We start from the raw sequence: 27,550 nt of genomic DNA, 5'->3' as shown, positions 1-27,550 counted from the left end.
TTTCTTTAGCCATTCGTCTGTTGAAGGGCATCTTGGTTGTTTCCAGAGTCTTGCTATGGTAAATAGTGCTGCGATGAATAGAGGTGTAAGGAAGGGATTTTTGTGTTCTATTTTTGTGTTCCTAGGGTATATTCCTAGGAGTGGTATAGCTGGATCGTATGGGAGCTTAATTTCCAGTTTTTGGAGGAATCTCCGTATCGCTTTACATAAAGGTTGAACTAGACGGCATTCCCACCAGCAGTGGATAAGAGTTCATTTCTCTCCACATCCCTGCCAACACTGTTTGTTCTCATTCTTTGTGATGTGTGCCATTCTCTGTGGTGTGAGGTGGTACCTCATAGTTGTTTTGATTTGCATCTCCCTGATGATTAGTGATGTGGAGCATTTTTCACGTGTCTTTTGGCCATTTGTATTTCTTCTTTGTCAAAGTGTCTGTCCATTTCTTCTCCCCATTTTTTAATGGGATTAGATGTTTTTTTCTTGTAAAGTTCTGTCTGTGCCTTGTATATTTTGGAGATTAGCCACTTATCTGATGGGTATTGGGTGAATAGTTTCTTCCACTCAGTGGGGGCTCTTGTATCCTGGGCGCTATTTCCTTTGAGGTGCAAAAGCTTCTCAGCTTAATATATTCCCATCTGTTAATCTCTGCTTTCACTTGCTTGGAGAGTGCAGTTTCCTCCTTGAATATGCCTGTAGTCTCAATGTCCTGAAGTGTTATGCCTCCATGTTGTTCTATATGGTTTCGGGTCTGATATCGAGGTTTTTAATCCATTTGAATTTTACCTTCGTACATGATGTTAGCTGGGGGTCTAAGTTCAATTTTTTGCAAGTGGCTAGCCAATTGTGCCAACACCACTTGTTGAAGAGGCTTTCTTTGCTCCATTTAGGATTTCTTGCTCCTTTATCAAAAATTAGGTGATTGTATGTCTGGGGAACATTCTCTGAGTATTCAAGCCTATTCCACTGATCTGAGGGCATGTCTTTATTCCAATACCATGCTGTTTTGATAAATATTGCTTTGTAGTACAGTTTAAAGTTGGGGAAAGTAATGCCTCCCATATTCTTTTTCCCAATGATTGCTTTAGCTATTTTAGGGTGTTTATTGTTCCAAACAAATTGCAAAAGTGCCTGATCCACTTCTTTGAAGAATGTCATGGGTATCTTTAGAGGGATCACATGAAATCTGTATAATGCCATTTTGATGATGTTAATCCTGCCAATCCATGAGCATGGTATGTGTTTCCATTTCCGTGTGTCCTCTCTTATTTCTTGGAGCAGAGTTTTATAGTTTTCTTTGTATAGGTCCTTCACATTTTTAGTCAAGTTGATTCCAAGATATTTGAGTTTGTGTGGCACTATTTTGAATGGGGTTGTTTTCTTAATGTCCATTTTTTCCTTAGTACTATTGGTGTATAGAAAGGCCATTGATTTTTGTGTATTAAATTTGTAGCCTGCCAACTTGCTATATGAGTCTATTGTTTCTAGAAGCTGTTTAGTAGAGTCTTTAAGGGTTTTCTAAGTAGAGTATCATGTCATCTGCAAACAGCGAGAACTTGACTTCTTCCTTTCCTATCTGGATTCCTTTAATATCTTTTACTTGTCTAATCACTATAGCAAGTACTTCCAGTGCTATGTTGAATAGGAGTGGTGAGAGAAGAAAGCCTTGTCTTGTGCCAGAATTAAGAGGGAAGGCTTTTAGTTTTTCTCCATTGAGGATAATATTTTCCACTGGCTTGTGGTAGATGGCCTTAACTATATTGAGAAAGGTTCCTTTCATTCCCATCTTACTGAGAGATTTGATGAAGAATGGCTGTTGGACCTTATCAAATGCTTTCTCTGCATCTATTGATATGAACATGTGGTTTTTTATTTTTCTTGTTGTTGATATTGTGTATTATGTTGATAGAATTACGGATGTTAAACCATCCTTGCATTCCTGGGATGAAACATAATTGATCATAGTGGATGATCTTCTTAATGAGGCATTGAGTTGAATCCAATTTGCCAGGATTTTGTTGAGTATCTTTGCACCTGCATTCACCAGAGATATTGGTCTGTAATTTTCTTTTTTCATAACATCTCTGTCTGGTTTAGGTATCAAGGTGATGTTGGCTTCATAAAAGCTATTTGGAAGTGTTTCCATTTGTTCAATTTCATGAAAGAGTCTTGCCAGGATTGGTAGTAGTTCCTCTTGGAAAGTTTGAAAGAATTCATTAGTGAATTCATCTGGGCCTAGGCTTTTGTTTTTGGGCAGACTTTTGATTACTGTTTGAATTTCATTAATAGTGATGTGGGTGTTTAGATATGCTATATCCTCTTCATTCAACCGTGGAAGATTATAAGAGTCCAAGAATTTAACCATTTCTTCCAGGTTCTCATTGTTAGTGGCATAGAGTTTCCCAAAGTAGTTTCTGATTACCCTTTGAATCTCTGCCATATCAGTAGTGATCTCTCCTTTTTCATTCCTAATACGAGTTATCAAGTTCTCTCTCTCTCTTTCTTTGTTAGTTTTGCCAGTGGTCTAACAATCTTGTTTATTTATTTTTTTTTCAAAGAACCAACTTCTGCTTTTGTTAATCTTTCAGATTGTTTTTTGGGTTTCCACTTTGTTGATTTCTGCTCTCAGCTTTGTTATTTCCTTCTGTCTCCCTATTTTTGGATCCTTTTGTTGAGCACTTTCTAGTTCTATGAGCTGCGTCATTAAGCTACTCAGGTAAGCCCCTTCTTTCTTCCTGATGTGTGCTTGCAAAGCTATAAATTTTCCTCTCAGTACTGCTTTTGCTGTGTCCCATAAGTTCTGATAGTTTGTGTCTTTATTATTATTTGTTTCCAGGAAAGTTTTGATTTCCTCTTTGATTTCATCTTGGACCCACTGGTTATTTAGTATTAGGCTGTTTAACTTTCAGGTGTTAATGTTTTTCTTCTGTGTCCCTTTAGAATTCACATATAATTTCAGAGCCTTGTGGTCAGTGAAGGTAGCCTGCAAGATTTCTATCCTCTTGATATTATGGAGGTATGTTTTATGTGCCAGCATGTAGTCTATCCTGGAAAATGTCCCATGTACATTGGAGAAGAATGTGTATCCAGGTTTCTGGGGATGGAGTGTCCTATATATATCCACTATCCTCTTTCTTCCATTTCTCTTTTCAGGTCTAGTATATTCTTGTTGGGTTTCAGTCTGGTTGACCTATCCAATGTTGACAAAGCTGTATTGTGGTCCCCCACAATTATTGTGTTGTTATTGATATTATTTTTCAGATTTGTCAACAGTTGTATTAAATATTTTGCTGGCCCCTCATCTGGTGCATATATGTTTAGGAGAGTGATTTCTTTCTGCTCTACATACCCCTTGATTAATATAAAATGTCCATCTTTCTCCCTTACAACCTTCCTGAGTATAAAGTTTACATTATCTGATATTAGTGTGGCCTCTCCAGCTTTTGATGGGTGTTGTTTGCTTTGATAATTTTCCTCCAGCTTTTTATTTTGAGTCTATGTTTGTTCTGTTCTGACTATTCAGGTGCGTTTCTTGTAGGCAGCAGAAGGTTGGATTAAGTTTTTGATCCATTTAACCACTCTGTGTCTCTTAACTGGTGCATTTAGTCCATTGACATTGAGAGAAAGAATTGTCCTGGGATTTAGTGCCATCTTTTTTTTTTGTTTTTGTTTTTGTTTTTGGGCCACACCCGGTGACGCTCAGGGGTTACTCCTGGCTATGTGCTCAGAAGTCACTCCTGGCTTGGGACGCTGGGGGACCAAACCGTGGTCCGTCCTAGGCTAGCGCTGGCAAGGCAGACACCTTACCTCTAGTGCCACCGCACCGGCCCCTAGTGCTATCTTTATATCAAAATTTGGTGTCTCTTTTGGTCAGTCTTGTCTTATACTAGGTCTTTCAGTTTTTCTCTTAAGACTGGTTTTGAGTCTGTAAAGTTTCTGAGCTGTTTTTTGTCTGTGAAACCATGTATTCTTCCATCAAACAGGAAAGTGAGTTTTGCTGGGTAAAGTATTCTAGGTGAAGCATTCATTTCTTTGAGTTTTGTCACTATGTTCCACCACTGCTTTCTTGCATTGAGTCTTTCTGGTGACAGGTCTGCTGTAAATCTCAAGGATGCTCCCTTGAATGTAATTTTCGTTTTTGATCTTTCTGTTTTCAGTATTCTGTCTTTGTCTGTGGGATTTGTCATTGTGACTAGGATGTGTCTTGGGGTATTTTTTCTGGGGTCTCTTTTGGTCAGTACTCTTCAGGCATGCAGGGATTTGATTGCATATTTCTTTAGCTCTGGAAGTTTCTCTTTAATGATGTTCTTGACCATTGATTCTTCCTGGAAATTTTCTTCCTGGGTTTCTGGGACTCCAATGATTCTTAAGTTGTTTCTGTTGAGCTTATCACAAACTTCTATTTTCATCTGTTTCCATTCTTTGACTAATTTTTCCATTGTTTGTTCATTTGCATTAAGTTTTTTTTTCCAATCTCTCCCACTGTATGGAGTTGTTGTTTATCTCATCTTCCACAGTACCAATTCTATTATCAGCTTCTGTTACCCTGGTGTAGAGCTTATCCATGTTGTCATTCAATTCATTTACTGAGTTTTTTAGGCTTGTTATTTGACCTGTTATTTCAGTTTGGAGTTTTGTCATTTCTGTCTTCATATTTTCTTGGTTCTTATTAGTGTTATTTTCAACTCGATCCATGGTTTCTTTGAGTTTTTTGAACATCTTCCATATTGCTTGTCTAAACTCCTAATCTGAGAGATTGATTAGTTGGTCGGTCGTTTTCTGGTCATCAGAATTATCATCTTCATTCTCTATGTCTGATGCTGGCCTGTGTTGTTTCCCCATTGTCACACTTGTATTGTGGGTTTTTCTATGTGTTGTGGTGGTTTTCATTGGCTAAATGATGTAGGCAGACACGCTACTCTGGCTCCGCACTTTATGGGTGGGTTGACTTGCCTCCAAGGAAGGGGTATTCTTCGTTGATGAAGCCTCACACAGGATCAAATCTTAGGCCCAAGTAGGCAGCAGAGAAGACCGTCTCAGGAGAAATGCTGGGCTTCAGTAATCCAGCACAGTTCTTAGTGTGATTTTTTCTACTTGTTGCAATGGCGTTCTTTCCTTAGAAAGAGCACATAGCTGCATAGCGAAGCAGAGCTGCAGTGCTCTGCTGGAGCCTCTTTTCGGCCCACTCCCAAAAGGTACATGCGACAGGACATGAGACAAACACACACAGGCAGCACTCACAATTTCTCCATAATCAGACACTTTCTATCAAAACTTGCAGCACAGTTTGGAATAGGGAAGTCAGTAATGAGATGCAAAAAGACTAAACAGTTTCTGAAAGATGGCTCAAAAAAGAAAAATGCATATAGTGCATGCATAAGGCCCCAAGTTCAGTCCCTGGCACCAAGCTCTTTGTGCTGCAACCTCTACTTTCAGCTCTTGTTGTTGTAGCTCTTGTGGTCCTTGGACAGACTGGGATGGAGCCACACCACATCAAAGACACAAGTACTTAATTGTCATGCTTGTTTTGATAAGCCAATTTATCAGACAGCAAGTTCTTCTGGGGAAACTTCCCTTTGCTGAATTTTAAAAGTAATCATAAAATAGCAAAACTTTGTGCACCGTGTTGTCCTGGATCCTCTGCCTTTGTGAAAGGTAATTTCTGGGAAGACTTCTGACCTTTTCCTGATAGCATTCAACAATCATGGACCTGTCCTCGCCCAACATAACATAAAGAACAAAGTGTCACCTGTTCTCCAGAATCTTTCTTTCCAACTCCTCTCATTTCCTGGACTCTGGGCCTTGGTTACCTAGAACAATGACTCTTGCCAGCTAGACTTGGCCTTACCTGACTTCCCTGGAATTAGGCCTAAAGGATAACAACTTGAGCCCCTCCCAGCCTTTTCTCTTCCTCCCATGGCCTTCCAGAAACACTCAGTCAGATATCTGTCAGAAGCTACCTGGCTAGTTATACTTCTCTAAAGCTCTCTCAGACCAGGCAATCTCATAATCAACTGCCTAAGCAATGAACTGAAGACAGTGTTAGGGATTCTTAAGCATATCTGGAAAATAAGTTAGCTCTTATACAAATCTGTTCTCTCTGGACCTTATTATGAAACTTACTGATTAGTTAGGCTTAGGAGATAAGACTTTAAGAATACAATTACTAGCTGATTACCATTTTTTTTTTATCTGCTGGGAACCAACAATTTAAAAGGATGCTGTATGTCGAATACAGCAGCAAGTATTTTTACATGAGATGACAGTGTCATCAGTCTAAACCACCGATTTTCATGATTTAGAAAGGATAACAAAAGAAATTTCCAGAGTTTCAATGAGTTCAAAATTTGTTCCTATAAAGGACAGACAGAGAGAGAAAGGGAAATGGGAAATGTTGACTAGATTTTCCTATCAAAAATTTGAGTGAGGAGCCTTAAAGATAGTCCAGTAAATAGGGTGTTTGCCTTGCATGTGGTCAATCTTCAGCATTCTGTATGGGTCTCACAGCACCTCCAGAAGTGATTCCTGAGCACAGAGCCAAGGTTAACTCCAAAGCATCACTGGATGATGCTCTGAGAATTTTGAGTGAGTTAATATTACCAAGAAGTCCCATTATAAATATTACATATTCAAGAACATATTCATTCTAAATATGTATTTTGTTAATCATAAAAACCACTTCAAGGTCATCATGTGAAAGAAGGGTATTTTATAGTATCTACACTGAGAAACTAAACAACAGGCAGATAAATCTGGGAAGTTACACAACTGAACTAATTTGCTTTAAATATCTGATATTAAATAATTGGTTAAAATTTTGCTTCCCAATATTCAATTTAGAATAGTAGAAAAGTTTACTTCAGAATTTCTGACACTAAAGATACTTGCAAGTTGTAATGAGACTAGTTCAGAGAGAAAATACATTTTTAGACTATATCAGAGCTAAAATTATTGGCCTCTGGAGGTTGTAAATTCACACGGAGGGAGTTTATCTTATAAAAAGCAGTGTAGGGAATGAGAACTAGACTTAATCTAGCTCTATCTTTGCCAATAATAAGTTTAGTGAACTTGGGTCAGCTATTTGGCCTACATTGGTCTTTAATTTTTTTTCCTTCTTTAAATGAGAGATGAGGCTTTGATTTCTAAGGTCAATTAAAGCTGTAAAATGATGCTTTTTTAGAAATCTCCTTCAAATCACTTTACTTTTTATTTCTGTCTAGGCCTATCCTAAATGTGTTACTGGATCTTATCCAATCATAGCTATGGCAAACAATACAGCCACTGAAAAGCTACTTGCGTCACTTGATTTTATTTTTTCATGCTCCAACAATACCTGGCAAGTTAAGGTTCCTGAATTGTGATTGGCACAATGAAACATGGCCAGCTGCACATGAGAATTAAAACAATATATATACATATGTATATATATATACACACTGCCAGTTTGCAGAATAAAGGGGGAACTTACCTGCATTTGTGAAGCAAACTAGCTCTGTAATTTGTGAGTATGAACTGAAGAGATGAATGAGTAAGAATATGGCCAATGAGAAATCAGTTTGAAATTAAAGAAACAATTGTAAAGCTACCATGAATTAGAGATAAGAAAATGCAAAAGCAGGGGGAGAGGAAGATAGTACAGTGGTAGGATGCTTGCCTTGCAGATGGCTGACTTGTGTTGATCCCCATTGTCACATATGATTGCCTCTACAAAAACAGACATGATACCTGAGCATAGAACCAGGAGTAAGCCTTAAGCACAGATGGACATAAGTATACCAAAGTTCAAAACCAACCAAACAAACAAAAATTCCTCAAAGGTAGTATAATTCAATATAAAAGGGAAAATGTCCAGTTATATATCTTGTACTATAAATATGAGTCAAATGTTATCTTATACATATTATGTTATGTTGTATTACATTATATTATTTATTATATTATATGAGAATGAGAGAGATTTAAGGTAGAAAGTACTATCTCAGATAAGAGAACAGAAAGAATCACAAATAGACTAGTCACAAATACAGTTAAATATGTAGGAGGTGGAGGCCCTGAAAAATTTTCTTAGAATGTACATCTTCTAGTGGAACAAGCAATTTATGTTAAAGAAAGTAAATTGTCTTTTAATGTTTTCAAGCCTATTTACATAAAGAAGCTCTGCTACACAACTGTGCTCTTCATATTTACACCATCTTTTCTTGGTAACCCAGCCTTGAAACAGAAAAATCAATGGTTCTTCCATATCCTGCTCCTGTTGGACTCCTGGATCCTGGCAGACATTGCATAGACTCTTGCTTCACAGCAAGAAAAGCATCCTTTGCCTTCTATTTGCCCCTCCCTAAGCGCAACCACCCTGTATATAGAATGTCGTAACTTCTTAACATCGCACTATTAGATGCAGCTCAGTTTCTGATCTGTTCTAAATATCTTCTGACACCTACCCATTGAATCTCTGTCAAGCATTTTGCAATTTACTTACTCTTCATTTAGCCTCTCATTTAGTGACTAATAATAAAGTTTGAACTCTTCAAATTCATAGCCCACTTGGTCTATTTTTTAATTACATTGTAAAATTTTGAAGTAGAGGGAAATATTTTTAATTATAGCTAAAAATTTAAAGATTAAGAATTGTGATTATCAGCACAGTTTTTGTTTGTTTGTTTGTGGGCTATAGGTAGCAACACTCAGAAGCTACTTTCACTGCAATCTCAGGAGTCACTCCCAGCAATGTTCAGGGGACCATACAGTGCTCTAGATAGAACCCGGACTTCCTACATGCAAAGCATATGCACCAACTTTTTGAGCTGTCTCCAAGACCTCTCAGTATTCACTTTTTTTTTTTAATTTTTGGGTCACACCCTGCAGCGCTCAGGGGTTACTCCTGGCTCTATGCCCAGAAATCACTCCTGGCAGGCCTGGGGAACCATATGGGATGCCGGGATTCGAGCCACCGTCCTTCTGCATCTAAGGCAGACGCCTTACCACTGTGCTATCTCTCCAGCCCCCTCAGTATACATTTTTAAATGTCATATTTGCCAGTATGTTGGAGATCATCTTTATCTGAAAATAGAAGAAATAATCAAAATTGTGGAAATAAATTGTTTCATATTGACAAATAAATAATAAGAAAAAAACATATGATTTAACTTTTTATTTGACTGAGATTGGAGACTCTAGAACACACCAAGGTACTCCAGAGAGCACCAGAAGATCTTAAAAAGCATATTTAATATCAAGCTCAGACTATACTAAGGAGAAGCAAAAAAATAATGTATTGCATATTAAAACCTATAAGACTTGTGTTAAAGTAAAAATACCAATTATTTTAGATATTTGATATTGCTCTTAATTTGGAACAAGATACCTTAAAACCACACTTCAAAGTATCATCCTTATTAACATTCTTTTTTGAATCTATAAAACACTTACTAATATATTTGTTCTAGAAAATTGCTGTTTGGTAAGAATTTCTGAAAGCCAAAAATACTGAAAATTAAGTTCCTCAAATATATGAAAATATTAAAGATTAAGTTCCTCAAATACAATATTCCTATGTTAGGCAGTAGAGAGAGAGTATAACTAGCAACTGAATTATTTGAACATTATCTTAAAACTCGGGGCCGGGCGGTGGCGCAAGAGGTAAGGTGCCTGCCTTGCCTGCGCTAGCCTTGGACGGACCGCGGTTCGATCCCCCGGTGTCCCATATGGTCCCCCAAGCCAGGAGCGACTTCTGAGCGCATAGCCAGGAGTAACCCCTGAGTGTTACCGGGTGTGGCCCAAAAACCAAAAAAAAAAAAAAAAAAAACTAAGTGGAACACAATATAACTTATGAATTCTCTGGAATCAGACATTTAGATTCAAATCATAATTATGTCCTTATTAACTAATTATCTGTGGACAAGTTACGCGATCTTTTCATGTTTTACTTATCTTAAAAAGAAAATATAACACTGGCCACCTAATATGGTTGTGTTTTGACTACTACTAATGTAAATAAGTCATAAAAGATAGTCCATGCAAGGCACTTGGAAGTTAGTAAGAATATATTTTAGTACTTGTTATCAAGCATGTAGAGCATAGTATATATATTCTTATGATTGAAGAAATCAAACCTGAGGCAAGATTGACATCGGCCTAAAGTAACACAGTTACTAATTCTTAGCAAACTACACAAATTTTATTCTTCCATCTTTCATTTTGTACTGTGGGAGATAGAAAAATGGATGCCCTGTTGAAATTTTTTGGTTGTTTTTGTTTTGAGGTCATACACTGTACTGCTCAGGGATTTCTCCTGGCTCTGTGCTCAGGAATCACTCTTGGTGAGGTTCAAAGGACCATATTCAAGGTACCAGATATTGAATATCGGTTGGCCACATGCAAGGCAAACTCACTACCTATTGTATTATTGCTTTGGCCCAAACATGTCCATTTTAATGAGAATTTTTTTAAATGCCAAAAAGCAATAATTAAATGAAAAATTATCCCTAGGTGTTCCATGAACACTGGCAAAAGAACATTATATTTATTCCCTACCTCTGTGCTATCTCTTTTAATATTTTAATTTTATAGTTCTCATGGCAGTTTATTATAATACAAATTATACTCGAAAGCCCTGCAAATGTGCACGAGAAGTGTGGTTAAAGTAAGATTTATCAGGAGCAATAGATAGTGCTCAAGAGAGTGATGCTATCAGGTACCCCTGAATACTACCCAAATGTGGCCCTTTATAAGAAAGAATAACATTCAAGTTAATATTTGTAAAAGCAAAAAAATTTAAAAAGAAATTTTAATTAAAATCACAGGTAAGATTTCAATGCTCACGACCAAAGATTCACAAGTTTGATGGATGGCATACTGTATTGATTTCTGAAAAGTCTAAAATGCTTTGTTTGTTTGTTTGTTTGTTTTCCAACCCTAGTCATCAATGCTCACAACTTACTCCTGGCTCTGTGTTCAGTGATCATTCCTGGCTGGTTCCAAAATCATAGGTAATACCCAACCCAGGTTGGGCACAGGGAAGGTAAACACCCTGCCCACTGTGCTCTCTCTGTGGCACTAAAACTGTTTCTTTCATATCTCACTAGTGAGAACATTCATTGGAACAACAGATAGGTAGAACAATTTAGGATGAACTCTAAGCCTATATGTCCTGAAATGTGCAAAATAAAATATATATTGTGTTATTTATCATATTAGTATTTTAGTGCAAAATGTTATTAGATACCATCCATGAGTTAAATAAATACACACTTGTATATTATTGTGAAATAAAAATAATCATTATGGGAGCCAGAGAGATAGCATGGAGGTAAGGACAGCGGTTCGAATCCCAGCATCCCATATAAGCCTGCAAGGAGTGATTTCTGAGTGTAGAGCCAGGATTAACCCCTGAGTGTTGCTGGGTGTGGCCCAAAAAAACAAAAACAAAAACAAAAAAAAAAAAGAAAGAAAAAAGAATCATTATGCATTGATATAATACTATTAAATATATTTTCAGTAATGAAAACAAGGCGTATAACAGTAAAAAAAAAAAAGTAAAGCAAGGTTTCTTTAAACTCTATTCCTAATGATTACTTTTAGATATGGTGACTTTCGGGGCTGAAGAAATAGCACATTGTAAAGGCTTTAGCCTTGCAGGTAGCCGATCCAGGATGGATGGTGGTTCAAATTTCGGCATCCCATATAAACCCCTGTGCCTGCCAGGAGCAATTTCTGAGTACAGAGCCAGAAGTAACCCCTGAGCACCACCGGTGTGAACCAAAAACCAAAAACAACAACAACAACAACAAAAAGATATATTGACTTTTCATTTTTTAAATTTATTATAAAACACCTATTAAGAAGTATTTAAATGCATGCAAGCTGGGCGCCTTGAAAAAGTTCAGCACAGTACTTAATCTGGAAGACAAAATTTCCCATGCAGATTATCATGATGTCATCATGTTGTGAAACCCTGTGTCATTTGTCTTAACAATGTCGGTATCAGTGACAGTGAAACTTTATTTGCTAGTCTTTAATTTCAGTGTAGCTATTAAAAAGTGATGAAGTGCCATATACTGGGTTAAGAGCACCAGGGATACTGTAAGGTAGTGCTCAATCCTTAAAAATCTTATCTATCTAAAAACTAAAATATTTGTGATATAATTGCTAATCTAAAATCAATCACCCAATTATGTCAGACTTGAGACTCAAGCAAAGAAATCCTTGAGAGAAAATAAATGATAATAAAGGAATTTGATAATATTTCTTTTCTCTATTCTCTAGTAACTGGATGTGGGAGGGATGAATCATTTTATATAGGCCAGAAAAACATCTAATTAGCACTAACTTGGCCTAGTGTTTGATTGTAATTCAAATGAATATTACTGGAATCGTTAGGTCCCTTATCTTTTAAAATGCCCAAGTCTCCCTTGTAAATGATCTAAAAAATGTCTATTATATAACTCACGCCTGCTTAAAAAGAAATCTTTCCTTAGATTATGTAATAAATAATAAAATAGTTAAAGTCAAGTCAATAAGGTATGATAATATCCTAATACATTTCATCTAGAGATCATAATTTATATAAATAAGACTTTGAGATTTTTTAAATTTGTTTTGGGGACACACCTGGATGCATTCAGGAATTACTATTGGTGGGTTCAGGGGATGGGATGCTGGGGTTTGAACCTGGGTAGGATGCATGCAAGGCAACTGCTCTCTATTCTGTGCTGTCACTTCAGTCCTATTTTGAGACTTTGTGCACTAAATTATTTTTTAACTGTGAACCAAGCATTGCCTTTGAAGCAGAAAAATTGTAATTTGAATCTATGAATTATATGTCACCAAAGCATTAGTTTTTTTCTTCTTTAAGGATTAATTATTATGAATAAATCACAAATTTAAAACTGAACATTATATTAAAATAATTCAGATATCATTGACCTGGCCTGATTCAGAATTTATATTTCACAACTTAAATGAAGAACATAGGTTTAGTTTTTTCTCTAATTTTCTATGTGAAGGTGACATCAGTCTTCATTATCAACCATGGGAGAAAAAAAATATGTGTTACTGTCACTTATTGAGCTCATTTCCGTTTTTTCTAGCCTCTAATTTCCAATAATCATATAGTAGTGACATTGAGTTAATTTTAGTGTTGGATATTTTTTCACTTAGTAACTTGAAATTCTATAATACAGACTCACTATGCCGTACCATGGAGCCCTTGAATTTCTCATCTGGTAGTTTAAATCCTTTGAATAACACTTCTAGTTTTCAAATGTTTTACTGTGTGTTTGGTGTTTACAAACTTGATCATAACTCTCAAGAATGAGCAGTGTGGTTTATTCACTTTGATAAACATATAACGAAAAGTTTATTCATTTGGTAATAGTAGCCAGCAACTATTACTCAGTATAATCACCTAATTTGAAAATAATTTTGTATTGGAAGACAATTTGACTTACTGCCTGTTTCTGCTTTTATGCTATATGGGCAGAGTAGTTGTGATTGATTGAATCTATTAGACTCATTGGATGGAGAAAGCTCAGTTTTCTATTTGTGTATGCATAGAATAAGTCCTTAACACTAAGTCTTTCTTCCCACTGTGTCTCCAATAAACATTTTTCTTCTGATCACCAAATGTGTGGGTAGTTTATCTTTCTTTCTCCAATAAGCAATTATCTCCATGTCATTTGAGTATCATACAGTGAAACTAAACTAAAAAATTACTTCCACAAGGAACAGATCCCACAGGTCAAGGTCTTGGTGCTATAAGACAACCTTTTACCCCTTTTCACACATTCACTGGAAGTCCAGGTTATCATGGTGCTTCTGAGCAACTGTTTATAGATTACAAGTTCCAGAAAGTTCTTGGCTTAAGTTAATTTGCTGAAGCAATTCACAGAGCTCAGGGAAGCCGTTACTTATTTTTAACACTTTATTAAAGGAGATTGTAAAGGGAAAATTACCTAAAAATCTAATAGGTAGATTAAAAGAGAAATAGGGTGAGATTTGGAAAAGTAGCAAGGTTAGAAGCTCCCATCTTCCCACAGTTGGGGCACATCTCTCTCCCTATAAGTTAAATATGTATACTAACCTGAAAACACTGACCAAGTATCATATTGTTATGATGTTATGGAGGATTCCCTGCAGAGGTATGATCAACTATTGAAATCCACTTTGGAAGATGAGGGACAGAGTGGGGAAGCAAAACAATTTAGTCTTCTAATCATGACTTTGTCTTTTGGTCCTCAGGTCTCCAATTAGGAGACAGCCAAGAGTTTCATCAACAGAAGGAAAAGATCCTCCTAGTGGTCTTTTTCTTTAGGGGTTGGTAGTGCTCAGGACTCACTCCTGGCAGAGCTTGACAATATAGAGTGAGAGATATGGAACCTGGGTAGGCTACAAGTAAAGCAAATACCCTGTTTGCTGTACTTTTGCTGTGGCCCCAATATTCTAATATTTTTTTATCTTTTAGGAATTTACAAGGGATTTAGGAGCTCTGTCTAGGAATGCAGGCAGAGACCAAGATATTTATTTTCTATGATCTCATACTCAAAAAAACTAAAACATTTACTATCTGGTGTCTTTACAAAAACACATTATTGACCTTGTTCTACATCAGATTGTCCCTAAAAAAATACATTTAAATAAACAATTTAAAACTACTTATTATAGGATATCCAAATTTAAAATGTGATTTATTAGATATACATTTTCTATGAGAAATCTATTAGTAGAAAATAGAATTCACAAGAGGTACTGTCGCTATTTTAGTCTGTAATATAGAAAGTACAACCTCTATATCTAAATATATATTTGACAATAAAACAATTAAGGAAAACTTTATTAATTTATAATTATATGACTGGAATATGCTCAGAAGTATGAAATAAGTCTCTGCTAAAGTGAAACTAGGTCTATGTTAGTTTTGCAAGTAATTCCATCCCTATCAACATTTCAGCTTTGCTTTGCATTTAGTTTCTAGCCCTTAATAGAAATAGTTTCCAAATTTTGCTGACATAAAAAGTGAACTAAGAATGTGTACTTGTACTAAGTTTATACTTGAACACAAATATCTGGCTTTTGTGTGGGGGCACACCTGATGGTGCTCAGGAGTTACTTCTGGCTTTGTGCTCAGGAATCCTGGTAGGTTCAGTGAACTACATGGGATGACTGAGATTGAATCTAGGTCAGCCACATGCAAACTTCTACACTCTATCTCTCTACCCCTGACTTTTTTAATATACTTTCTCATACAAGATCTATTATAATTTTAGCATAAGTAAAATAAATATTGATAACAATAACTTCTCAACAGTTAACTCACAAGTGAACTAAAAATAAGTTTCTGGGAGGCATACACAACTTCAAATTATTGCCTTTCCCTTTCTAAAAGATTTCACTCTGAAAAAAATGGAAAAACCAGTGTCCTTTATTTTTGCTAGAAATTGGAGGGAAATTAATTTGGAAGATAACATAAAGATTGATGTTGTTTAAAAACACAGATATATAGTAAAACTTGAGATTGTTATTTTAAAATAAAATAACATTATTTTTTATCAGGGACCACAGAGATAGTACTATGGGTAGGGCATTTGTTTCACATGAGGTTGATTTGGGTTTCATCTCCATCATCCCATATGGTTCCATATGAAGTATAGAGTAGAGAGCCAGGAGTAAGCCTTAAGCATTGCCACGTGTGGCCCTCAAACAAACAAAAAACAAAATCCCAATTGTTTATCAAAATATGCTGATTTTGGCTTCTATCAATTTAAGATATAAAACTTTAAGACTTTAAACTTTTAGTTCCTGAGGATGGGGCATTGGTACAGTACTTGGTTTTATGCATGAGGCTTTGATGTTGATCCCTGATGTCACCCTGCTAAGTGTAATCTTGTGAACCTTCTCAGTGGTATACTCAGTACTAAAATGAAGTAAACAATCTCTGGTCCATTATAACTGTGTGCAAAATCTACAAGAAAGGTATGTGACCCTGGCCATCACAGTAACAACCACCACCACAAAGGGAAGGAAATATCAAAAACAAACCATAAAGTAGAGAAAAATAAAAAACAGATGCTATGAATAAACCTCAATATCTTAAAAAAAGGAAATAGGTGACCAAAAATCAAGTGTCTTTATAAAGTCTTACTTTATTTCCTGCGGAACTCTTTCTTACGATTTCTATTTCTTACACCATTTCTTCTATTTCTTGTGGGAATGGGTTTAAAAAGTCATTCTATAATATCTTCAGAGCACTGCATTTTTCTTGGTAACTGAAAGCATAAGCAAGCCAAATAAAAACATTGTTACACTTACAAATTCAAGGTCCCAGCTGTTTAAAAGAAAACCTTATTTGACATTTTTCTTGCAGTTGATGCTAGCTCTTTCTTCCCGAAGGACTGCTCCGTTGGTGTAAAACTGCACAGAGCCAAACAGGTAAAACATTTTATTCTGTTTTTTGCGTTTCTACTTCTATCAATACTTCAGCAGTTTTGCTATTTTTCTAGCTGGGTTCCTTCTAAGAAAAAAAAATGTTATTATAAACATAAAATCTCAATTGTTAAGCACTCTATAAATGTTTTTTTCTATTTTAATTCTGCATCTTTCCTCTTTTTAAAACTTTTCCAAGTTAAAAATGACTTCTCATTCATATCAAAACTTGCATTTTTAAAACCGGTTTTTGAAGGTACTGGATGATTCTATGGGAGGAGGGAGAGAAAAAAAAGAGCAAGAGTCTCAATGTATCTCTGGGCAGAAAGAAAATTTACCCTTTGATATATTTCAAATGTCATTCACATTTTGACCATATTGAAACTTATTTTTTTCTATTCTTACAGTTTATTTTATTTATGTTTTTTGTTATAGTTGTAACCACTTTTTTTTTGAGAGCAGATCATATCCACTGGTACTTACGGCTTATTCCTGGCTTTGCATTCAGAACTCAATGCTATTGGGGTCCGAGCAATGGCGCAGTGGTAGGTCGTTTGTTTGCCTTGCACGCTGCTGACCCAGGACAGACCTTAGTTCGATGCCCGGCGTTCCATATGGTCCCCAAGCCAGGAGCTATTTCTGAGTGCAAAACCAGGTACTGGAGATCGAACTTGGATTGTCCTTGTATAAGGCAAGCGCCCTACCTGCTGTCCTATCGCGTAGAGCCAGGACTGATATTTTTAGACCATTTTTATTGAGCTATTGAGATTATTGTGGGACCAAGACTTACAATATTGTTAATCTTACATTTCACACATACACTTTTGCAATAACACACCCATTACAGGACCCTACTTTCCTCCAGCAGTGTCCCAATAATTTTTTATATTCTCCACTCCCAATGATGTCCATTTAAACTCAACTTTATGGTCATAATATTCAGTAGGGAAAAATTTGGGTATTTGCTATTTGCCTATAATCTCTCTCTTTTTAAATTGGAACGATCTGTGTGACTGTATGTGTGTGTGTGTGTGTGTGTGTGTGTGTGTTTGTGTGTAGGTATTACCCACATACATATAGAGGAATAACACTAGTCTCCACAAAACTATAAATTAATAATAGATGACAAAGCAAATATTTTCAAAGTATAAATATTTTTGAAGAGGCATATAAACTTAAAGAGTTCAAATATAATACTATAAATAATTGTGTGATAATACATTTTAAAGTTTACATGAAGTAGGTAAATCCTACATATATAAATTTAGTAAGAGGGAAGAGAATTAAGAAGATTTAAAGGGAAAATTCTGAATAGGCCTATGAAAGTATAAAATGTGTTTAACCCTAAGGCAGGGATATTTTTAAAGCACTTGTGGCTACTAAAGTCAAGATTCTTATCTCATGAAGTTTCTCACAAATTTGAAGATATCAGAGCCTTAATCTTAGTGCTTAATTCCTATTTAGGACAAATATATCTCAGTGTAAAAAGGCTTTACAGGGATTAGCACTGTAGCTCAGTGGCACAAACTTGCCATTAATGTGAGAAGCTCTTGGTTTAATCCCTGTGGCTAATGCTGTAAAATATTCCTCTGAATAAAATATACACGAACTGAATAAAAACATTTTTTTGGTGTCTGGCACACTTGATGGTGCTCAGGGTCTACTCCTGGCTCTGTGTTCAGAAATCAATTACTCCTGGGAGACTTGGGGGAGCATATGGGTTATTGGGAATGGAACTCAGATTGGTCATGTGCAAGGCATGTGCCCTATCCGCTCTTCTATGACTCTGGCCCCAGAACTGAACAAAATAAATTTAATTTAATCATAAGCCATTTAAATTTTGCACAGCCTCTTGGTAATCAGGGCACAGTGTGAGGCAATATTATTTTCAGTAAATTAATATTGCTTTTATCCTCCAAAATTTTTTCTTTTTTTTTTGTTTGTTTTTGGCCACACCCAATGATGCTCAGGGGTTACTCCTGGCTATGCTTTCAGAAATTGCTCTGGCTTGGGGGACCATATGGGTCACTGGGGAGAAAGAACTGCGGTCTGTCCTAGGCTAGCCCCAGGACACGCAAGTCTGCACAAGGCAGACACCCTACTGCTTGCACCACAGCTCCAGCCCCTATCCTCCAAATTTTATTTACCAGAAGTAACTTTAATATTTGTACAACTATATAACCACATGCATATATATTATGTTTAGTATTTTATTTTCCATGTTATAAATGTAGTTTTTAACATGCAAACTTTTGGCCAAAAGATAAGTAGTGTGAAAGTCATTTTGACCAAGTCAAATTGACAGCTAAAATGTTTTGACATTGATAACTGAATCAAGATTCTCTGACAGGAAACCAGAAATTCTAAAAATGCTAACAGATAAACATTGATGATTATATCCAAGTACTCTGCAGTTAAAAGTCACAATGATTTAATGATTGTTTTTTTCAGAATTGAATGGAACCTGCTGTTTTTGTATTATGCCTGATTTTTTGTTTTGTCTTTTTACCACTGAACCAATGCCTCATAGAAGTAACATTAAAATGCCCTAGTATTTTTGGTATTTTTGTGATATTTGTTTGGTATTGATATTATTTAGTATTTTTGTATATTGTATATTGATATTATTTAGTATTTTAGTATTTTTGTGATATTTGTAATGGTATTGTCTGATAATAGACAAATGACCTTTTTTTGTATTTTTTCACATATATACTATTAAAGGCAAATATCTGGATGATACTCATAGCATATTATTTCAATGTAGATACATTACGTCTAATCATTTGTTTCCTTGAAAAAATACAGAAGACTAGAATTAAGGAATTGGTTTTCTTCTATATCTTTTCATGACTAATTCAAAGTAGAATTTTCAAAAGTGAAATTTATAGGTTACAAAAGGTAGAATCTAAATAAATAAATTAATAATTTAAATCTTTAATAAGCCATGGAAACTAATTATTCTAAGAGTGTATCTAACACAACAAAAGAAAAACAAAACTCCCAGGCATGACTATTTTCTTCATTTGTTTTTGTACTACTTCTACTTGAAGATTTGAGGATTATATAAATTGTCTCTAGTGAACAAATTCATTGTTTCCAATGCTGAAGAAAAAGACCTTTTCAAACCTAACTAAAGAAAAGGCAAACAGAGTAAAGGCCAAGGTTTTTACTTTTTCTTCTGCTTCTAGAATTCCTTCAGAGTGCCACATGAATTACCGATAGGGTTGTGAAAGGTCCAAGGATCTTTTAAATTGCCCTTACATCCTATGTTCTATTTCCATAAAATTTTGCTTTGCATGCATCTATTTCACTTTTTGAAATTTTGCTTCAATAGAATTTGCAATAAATGACTCAAACAATTTTGAAAATAACTCTATGATCTTGTATATATAAGAAAAAGAGGGATTAGAAAGAGAGAACAGGGGTTAAGGATCTTTCCTTTACCTGGCTTACTCTGGTTCATTCCAGCACACATGATACTTCAAGCACTGGCTTCAAGTCAGCATGATAGTGAACCAGGAGTAATCCTGAGCACCAATGGATATTCTCCTAAGCCTTTCTCCCTTCTCTCAAACTCTCCAGAATAAGGGAATTTCATGGAGTAATTTTACAAGGAATCTTATTCTTAAATTTAAATTAAAGTCACTATAAGTAATTATCATGATAAACATAGAAATGGCATTACAAAAAAACACAGAAGAGAATTCTCAGTGTAATGTTTTCTATAATAAAGCCTTATTCATTGCCCATTCCCCTCAATTTTGTACTTTGGTTTCTGATTTGGTGTTCCTGTACTTCTGACTTGAATAAGGTTGAATAAAAATATCTAATAGAGAATTTTCAAATATGTTTCAGAAATCAGTGGTGGTAGAAAATATGAAAAAGATATTAATAAACTAGATAACAGAAGTAGAATAATAGGATGTTAAATGGACACATTGACAGAGAACCATAGAGGCTAAAAGATACTAGAGAAGTTTACTAAAATGGGAGGTGCTCATGAAAGAGTAGAAAGGAAAGGAGATTACATTCTGAGATAGAATAATAGCAGAAATTGAGGGGTACAGCCATGTAAGGTAGATCCAAATAGAGGGAAGTGATTGTCAGTGAGAAATAATCTTGGCTTGGTACAGTGAGATTTAGCTGAAGAAGCACTTTAAAGGCAACAGAGGACATTTATATAAGTATATATGATGGTATAGTATGATCTTTTGTACAGAGGAAAATCAGTGCTTTAGTACTAGAAGTTGGCAGTAAGTTCTGAATATTCAAAAGACCTGCTCTAGTGTTTCAAATATAGTATAAGTGTATGATACATTTCAAATAATGTATAGTACTTCATAAATTTAAAATGTCATATCCAATTGCAGATTCACAGGACATTTTATACAGTTCTTATTCATGATTGTGCTAAGAATATGGCTTAAAAAGCACAGTACAGTGACTATCTCATTAATATTTATATTATATATAATATAATATATATTATATGTATTTATATTGCATACATAATTTTAAAAATTTCTTAAGTTCTTGGTGAAACATACATGATCAGTCAGGCCTTAGTTTTCTTGGAAATCTGATGAGATAGTTACATTTCTCTGGAGCAAAAGTTTTCCTTTAAGGTAGTTAGTTATCTGGTTTTTCTGCATAAAAGCTGTGATAAAATGCTTATTAAAGGATATGCACAGGAAGATTGGCAAAATGTTTAAATGAAAATAATGGTAATTGGACAGTATTCCACAATAAATAGATTTTAGAATTCAGATTGAAAAGGCAGCTGTATTAGATATGGCATCAAAGATTGCAATTTGGGAAAGTAAGATAAAAAGAATGTTGAGATGGCTTATTTATGAATATAGAATAACTTAATTTTTTTAAAGAATAAAAAGAATTTTTTTAAATTAAAAAATATTTAAATATTTTTAGATCCAGGAGATAAATCTAGGTCTCCTGAACATAAGACACATTTGTTGCTACTATGACACATACACATCCCCACCATGAATGCAGCATAACTTTGAAGAATCTGATATGTGAAATCACAATTTTTATAAAATTCTTGATAATTTAAATTTTATTTGCCAACGTTGGAAGTCTTTATATAAATGATTTTCATTGCTCTGCATTATGCATTGTGCATTGGTTATGCCTTGAGGACAGGTGTGGAGAAAAGAGTGAAGATTTCTTCATCTAGTAACCTGGATTACTCATAAATCTAAATGTATGCTAACATTCATGGTCACGTGCACCCATACACACCTGTATCTCAAACCTCTGCACACACTCACGCAGACACATGTATCATGAAAAATTTCCTACCTGGAACTTTTTATGATTATCTTCATGGTAGATATACTGGAAAATTAGAGAAGCAAGTGTGATTTGGTCCTATGCTAAACTTTTAAAAGGATAGAAAAATGGCAATTTCTAGTGTTTCTAGGGCAGCACAAATAATTAATATAGCATTTTAACTTTTTCCATTATTCATCTTATTTTTTTTTTTTGCCATATGTTACTTTGTACTGTGGGGACATTAAGAATCAAAATCACATTTAAATAAAGGACTTTATTCTAATTTTTATTTATAACTCAAGAGATACTACATTGACATTGTTAGATTATTGTTTGCTTTTTACTATTTTAATCTTCTTCTTTTTTTTTTCTGATCAAACAGTGTTGCTCAGAGTCTATTTTGTTTGATACACAGAGGTTTCTCCCAGCTGTGCTCTAGGGGAACCATGTCATGCCATAGATAAATTTATGGCCTCTCACTTGCAATGCATGTGCCCTAGCCCTTTGAACTTCACCGGTAACTATGAGTTACTATAACCAAAGAAAATATGAACCTTTAATCAATAAAAAGTAATTCATTTTAATATAATATATTTAGTTTTTTAATAATATGTAATGAACTTGTCTCCTTACTCAAGGATAGGACTTACTTTCTGCTGAAAATTATTTTATATATTTTGTTTCTGAAGCCCTTTTAGTTTGTTTGCTTGTTTGTTTTTGTTTTTGGGCCACACCTGGTGATGCTTGGGAGTTACTTCTAGCTGTGCGCTCAGAAATCGCTCCTGGCTTGGGGGACCATATGAGATGCTGGGATCAAACCAGATCCATCCTGGCTCGGTCGCGTGCAAGGCAAATGCTCTACAGCCTCTGAAGACCTTAAGTCTTATTAGAATTGAGATTACAAGGATAGTTGACTGTATCTGAAATAACTAAATGAATTTTGATTGAGTATTCAACTAAGCATACTTGTATATTTTTATAAATATATTATGTTATATTTATATTATATTTTTATAAATATAATTTTTATGATTTTTATAAAAAAATTTTTGGTTTTTGGGTCACACCCAGCAGCGCTCAGGGGTTACTCCTGGCTTTATGTTCAGAAATTGCTCCTGGCAGGCTCGGGGGACCATATGGGATACCAGGATTATGCCTTACCTCCATGCTATCTCTCTGGCTCCTTAATTTTTCTAATTTTTATATTTCTTCTTTGCCACTTATTTTTAGGGTAGTTTAAGGAAAGTCTTTCATGTTAATTGTTATCAGTTCTTTTCTCCTTTATTTATTATTCTAATTACCAATGGCCAAACTTTACCATTTGGCTAAAATGGCTCAAATTTCTAATGTACCTTTCTCCATCTACTTTCCCACCTTTTAAAAGTTCTCTGTGTACATAGGATCCTATTTATACTTAAGTGATAATATGTTGAACTGGGATAGATAAACTAATCTGTGTGAATATTTACTTTGCTAATGTGTTGGATCTCTGAGGTAATTTAAGTCTCTAATAATATAGAAAGTTCCACCCCTTTAAAAAGCACTTCAGGAATGTTGCCAGTTTAGACATTTTCACTAAATGGCACTATAGACTTCCCTCTCATACTCTTGGAAGCAGATGATGATAAGATAAGACTCCACTGACTACAGTCTTTCCATGTTCTCAGCCCTGTCTTTCACATTATGCCATCTTTCTCTCCTTCATCAAACTCACATGGCAATTCACTGGTCTCTGAAGCCATTTTCTCCACCCCATTTCCTGTCTCATCTTGAGTGATTCATATGTGACTTCATTATTTATAGAGATGCCCCACCCTACACTCTAGACTCATAATTCCATGACCACTTCTGGTATATAGGCCTTTAATTCCTTTGGTCTTTGGTGATATACTACCAGTGCCACACCCCAGGGCTACCTAGTCATTCCAGCAACTTCTCACCTGTCATAATTGCACTTCAAATTCAGAGTGTCTTAACATGGAATCCTACTCCACTCAACTAACTATCTTTACTTCTTTCTAACTCTGACTTCATATGCATCTAAAACTTTAAGAAAATAATAAAGATTCACCCCTTTACAAGCTTTCATTTTCTTTTTCCTGCCATACCTTTTCTATTATAAAAAAATCTATGGGTTAATCTCATCAACTATTACCTCTTCTTTCTAGATCTCTCAAAATTCCATGAGTCAATCCCCTCTCCTGAATGAATCTAAAAGCTTGTCTTTTGATATACTAAGCCAATAAAGTCACATTATTGCTTTGGGATTGTGCAGGGTTTAAAGGAATGAACTCTTTAGTCAGATTGCTGAAGTTCATTTCCTGGACCCTTCACTAGCTGGGTGGAAGAAAATAGTTTGACTACAGTGTGTCTAATTTATTTAGCTGAAACAAAGAGAAACAATAATAGAAGGTCAAACTATATTACAGTTATACTATTATAAGTAAATGAGGTATTTATTTAAATGATTTAACAGGGTATATATTTTTTCATTATTATATTAAAATTGTAATGACAATTATTATTCATTGCTCTTGTGCTATTTTCCCCATTTTTATCCTATTACAAATACTTATTTACTTAAGTATTCAAACCATTCAGATATTATCACTATAGTGGATAGTTTGACCTAGTTTATAGAGTAGGTACATGATATTAGGTTTGAACTCCTTTAAATTATATCTCCTTGAAGACAACACTATTGATCTCTATTCCCTCTAAGAGACAGAAATGACCTCTGAAAAAATTATCTTTTCTCAAGATCATATTATTTACATTACCTAAACTATTTAGTGTGTAATTTACTTTTCTTCTCCTTATCTCTTTATCATTATATCAACTTTCATTCCTATTCATCTCTCCATAACTAAAAATTTTTGAAGTCCATTTTCCCTTTTCAGCTAGTTTGAACAGCTATCTTGATTCTTCTTTTCATCAATTACTATGGTCAATAACATAACATTAACAATAACATTTATAATGCCAAATAAAGAAATCAATACTCATTCTATCTTAAACTACTTTCCAGAAAGTCTGTGGAGTTAACCATTTACTCCTCTTTATTTTCACTTGTTTTAGGGCCCTTTCTAGCAGAGTTCTAGGCTTTAGGACCTCACTTAGTGATATTTTGTAGTAGGTTTGAGCCTTGTGGTTCTGTGACATTCTGCTGCTTGAGACTAAGCAATGACCCAGCACAAGGGAAAGACTCATACATGACACCCCTCTAGGTATCTCCCCAGAATGGCTCCCATTGTCTTCTCTTTAAAACCTTTCTATCTGTTGCTTTCTGCACCTGGGCACCATTGTCTTTCTCAGTTCTTTTCTTACCTTACTAGTTGATTGTTTTCCATCTTCTATGCTGTGTTTCCAGTGTATTTATTCTAGAACACTCTGTGATCTTTCTTTGTTCTTCTTCACTTTCCCTTGATGATACTAACTAGTTTAATTACTTTAGATACTATCTCCATGCTGGTTACTCCTCAATGTATACTTTTGTCTGTACTGTTTCTCTGAATTATTTAGTTTTACATGCAAATGCCATCCACTTAAATATCTAATAAATCTTTATTATTGTTTTTTAGGTCACACCTACCAGAGCTCAGTGCTTACACTTGGGTATGCTTAATGCATTTTTGAATGCTTGAAACTAAATCTCCTTTTTCTTAGACATACCCAGTAACATATAGGGTTTATTTCTGGCTCTGTTTCCAGTACTTGCCAATGTACAAGGCAAGTACCCTCCCTTTATGCTGGCCCTGAAGATATTTCTCTACCATGAATTATATCACTATATACTTATATAATATTCAATAATGAATTCACTTATTTATTTTTTTCTTAAGTAGCCAATTCTCTTAGCTTTTTTTCTTAGGGGGGGGGTCACACACGGCAGCGCTCAGGGGTTACTCCTGGCTCTATGCTCAGAAATTGCTCCTGGCAGGCTTGGGAACCATATGGGATGCTGGGATTCAAACTACCAATCTTCTGCATGCAAGGCAAATGCCTTACCTCCATGCTATCTCTCAGGCCCCTCTCTTAAACTTTCTATCATACTGAATGATACCATTACCTACTTATTTACTAAAGTAGAAAACAAACTGTGGAAATGATTCTAATTTTTTTTCTTTGCTACCCATTTTTAGTATGTCAAATCTCACTGCAGCTACTTTGGACTGCTTTATCTTGGAATTTATCAATCTTCCATACCAACTCAGGATATTCATAAACCTTGCCTGAGGACTTTCTATGTCCCACTTTGCCAACTACATAGTTTCAGTAAAGCATTTTAGTTATAAAGTGAAAGTTGCTTTCAACTTCCACTAGTAATGGTGCAACCCCACAGAATAGGTTATCAAGGTCTTTAAAACTTAATTCTTAGCTACTAGTTAAATCTCCGTCCATTAAAGTTTTTCATTTGCCTTAACATAACTAAAATGTAGTATATAATGTGAAATCTTATTTATACATCTATATCTCAAATAGAGATTTTAAAATTTAAATATCTTTGCTCTCTAAATACTGGTTATAATTTCCAAAAGTTTGAAAAGAAAATAACTCCTAATAATTTCACTTTTATAAAGATCTTTATTTCTTTCCCAATGTTTCTTTATAAACAGATTTAATAGTACAGAACATATATAACTTTGCATAATTTTCTAATTTTTTTGATATTCCCTTGCCATGCTACTGAAAAGGACTTTTTAATAAGATGACAAAAATATCACTTTTAAAGAAATAAAAAAAGGACTAATATAAAGAAAACCAGGATCAAGACAAAGAATCATAACTATAAGTAGCATTTAATAAGTATTCCATGAAGATTAGTCAGTTACCTTGTAAATCCAATATCTGGTTCTCAATTTTCTAATAACTGGTATGTAGATTAAAAACATTATTAATTATTCAAATCCCAGGACACAAGAGATTTGTTTAAAATGTCATGGTTACTTCAACTTTTCTGGTAACAAATATGTTAAAAAGATATATATTTTTTCTGATATGTTCCACACAGAGCAATATTTGAGCAACCTTGAGAACATTTCTGACTAGAAATGTCACATCTCATTTCATGTCATTGCTAATACTGAGAATCAATATAGGAAGATACTTTTACACAAATTACAGTATTTAAAAATCATTGACTACTATCAAGAAGCCTACTCATTGACCATTTTCCTTACAATTGTGAATAAATATTAATATGTTGTAATGCATATAGAGATTAAATCGTCACAGTAGTTGTTGAATTTTTATTCTTTATAAAAACTGTTTAAGATTGTTTCTCTCAAGTTAGAGTTTTAGAGTCTTGAGGGATGAAATCTTAAAATCTTTGATCTTATGTTGAGCACTTCAGTTTGCATAAAAAACTAGAATTTAGATTGAGGGGCAAAAATACAAAAACTTTTTTCAGAAACATAGTTTGCCTTGAGAAATCCTATGAATACAAGAAAATGGCTATGGCATAGATGTTATAATCTTAAGCTTTTATATCAATTATTGAATGAGTTGTAACCATAGATGTTATAGTCGTAAGGTTTTCTATCAATGATAGACTGAGATGTAATCCCAGAACTCAAACACAAGTAGAATAACCTACTAAAGTTCGCAAAATTCTCTCTTCAATATTGATTCGCCTTCTATAGAAACAGAAGGTGAAGCTATAATTTTAGGTCAGGAGTGATGATAAGCCTGGATATAAATTTTTTTCTTTTAATCACACATTTTCTGAATTTTTCAGAAAGTCACATAAGAACAAAGCTTTCAACATTTGCTTTGATTAGTGTTTGTCAGACTACTGAGCTAGGATCTTATCCTAATAAATTCGGTCACTAAAGAG

General features: G+C 34.7%; 1 long non-coding RNA gene across 1 annotated transcript in view; it reads left to right on the top strand.

The window, feature by feature from the left end:
• The window catches only part of LOC126009197 (uncharacterized), a 57,480-nt gene that overhangs the window by 21,168 nt on the left and 8,762 nt on the right, over positions 1–27,550 (top strand). Inside the window, exon 2 of the long non-coding RNA XR_007495891.1 lies at positions 16,358–16,422. This is a non-coding gene — a long non-coding RNA (uncharacterized LOC126009197). The remainder of the gene's footprint in view (positions 1–16,357; positions 16,423–27,550) is intronic.

The sequence above is a fragment of the Suncus etruscus genome, chromosome 5, assembly GCF_024139225.1.
Source record: "Suncus etruscus isolate mSunEtr1 chromosome 5, mSunEtr1.pri.cur, whole genome shotgun sequence".
Taxonomy (NCBI): Eukaryota; Metazoa; Chordata; class Mammalia; order Eulipotyphla; family Soricidae; genus Suncus; species Suncus etruscus.
The sequence above is the reverse complement of the archived record's forward strand: the minus strand, read 5'-3'. Positions and strand labels throughout refer to the sequence as shown.